Source organism: Myotis brandtii, unplaced genomic scaffold, assembly GCF_000412655.1.
Source record: "Myotis brandtii unplaced genomic scaffold, ASM41265v1 scaffold654, whole genome shotgun sequence".
Lineage (NCBI taxonomy): Eukaryota > Metazoa > Chordata > Mammalia > Chiroptera > Vespertilionidae > Myotis > Myotis brandtii.
The window spans coordinates 1,000,416-1,002,230 of record NW_005370538.1 but is presented as its reverse complement, the minus strand read 5'-3'; the positions used below and the strand labels follow the sequence as shown (position 1 = coordinate 1,002,230).

At 52.5% G+C, this 1,815-nt stretch overlaps 1 pseudogene; it reads right to left on the bottom strand.

The window, feature by feature from the left end:
* Positions 1-388: 388 nt before the first annotated feature.
* On the bottom strand, positions 389-743 carry LOC102257266 (annotated as a pseudogene).
* Between the last annotated feature and the right edge of the window lie 1,072 nt (positions 744-1,815).

Sequence of the window (1,815 nt, the reverse complement as noted above, 5' to 3'; positions counted from 1 at the left end):
AAATCAATGCTTTAAAGAAAAAAAAATACAAAACGACCTGGGTAGTTCCTAACTAATATGTAAATCTAATAACTGCAAAAATCTCTTCTCCATCTCGGGGATGGGAGGATCATGTAAATCAATGCTTACACACACACACACACACACACACACACACACAAAACCACCTTGGTTAGTTCCTAACTAATATGTAAACCTAATAACTGCAAAAATCTCTTCTCCATCTCAGGGACGGGAGGTTCGGAGTCTGACGAACCACGGGAAATGGGGAGGAGAAACCAAGCTGTTACCATTTTGAAACTAAGTTCCTTATGAAGATGGCAGGGGAGGGGGCATGAGCTGTCACTTCTTGGCAGAAGATGGAGAGCCTTTCGCGCTGACTCAGAGGCTAGGACCTGGCCTTCCCCTCCCTTTCGGCCAAGCACTCCTGAACCAGCCCTCTCTCGTGGATGATGCCTTGTTTCAGTCTCTCCATCGCACTCTTGCTGCCCAAGTACATGGGTCGGATCTCCTTCCCCAGCTCTTTGATGATGTCCAGCAGCTCAGTATATTTGCTCTGGGGCACCTGGCTGTTCCCTGTTCCCTGCGTGTAGCCTAGAGATGGTGGTATGGTGGTCCATAGTCACTCAGCAGCTGGTGGAACTGGGAGGATGTCGCCATGTTAGTGGAAAGTGGGTGGATGCTCCCAGCATGTTGAGGGAGGCGGTGGGCATGTGTGTGGTCAAGTTCAGTTTGTAAGACATCCCCCCTCCCCCATATGTGCCCTCCCAGCTCCCGCACACTTTTTGTTGTTGACAACTCAGGCCGCACCGGCAAATATGGCTGTCCCTCACCCTGACACCACCGCAGTATCATGATCTTTCAGTTTCTTGATGTTCTGCTTGTGCCGCTCAGTTTCTTTCTGCAGAGGCTCAGTCTCCTTTTTATGTTGAGTGATCTCTTCTTCATGTTGTTTCTTCAAGGCTTCCAGCTGTTCTTTAGTCCGCTCTTGGAAGTATCATTCCTCTTCAGCCTTCTCTTTTTTTGCCAAGGTCCGACTGGCTTCCCTGATCATGTCTGCCTTGGAGCTGAAATTAGCTGACCATTGGCAGCCAAAGCCTCTGGCTTGCATGGCCCTCACTTCCGACACTCCGAGCCACAGCCGCACTGCTGATGCAGAGACTGCCATGGTTGTCAGTGCCACATAGCTCCGGACCACCCCACTTGGTTTTAAATGCAAACCCGCCTCCGACAGGCCTTCAAGGTCTTTTTCCTTCTGTCTGCTCACATTCAAGTGCCGGCAGCACTGGTCTATTTGTGCCTGGCCTGTCCTCTTCAGATTCAACCTGCAGGACTACTAAGGGAGCCAGTCCAAGGGATGGGAAGTGCCCTCAGTGCGAGAGGCCGAGTTCCAGGATGCCGGCAGTGCTGACGGGATCCTGCAGGCAGCAATGGTCCATTGGTGCCTGGCATGTCCTCTTGAGATTGACCCTGCAGGACTACTAAGGAAGCCAGTCCCCAGTTCCACCCCGCTCCCAATGCTGCGCGTGCAACCTCCTCCTGTTCGGTTGTGACCCATTAACAGTGTCTCAGCTTAATTAGCATATTTCTCTATTTTATATATACTAGAGGCCCGGTGCACAAAAATTTGTGCACTCGGGGTCCCTCAGCCCGGCCTGTGCCCTCTCGCAGTCTGGGACCCCTCGGGGGATGTCCACCTGCTGGCTTAGGCCTGCTCCCTGGGGGATTAGGCCTAAACTGGCAGTCAGACATCCCTCTGGAAGCCCGGGAGCCCTTGGGGGATGTCCACTTGCCAGCAGGGAGCAGGCCTAAGCT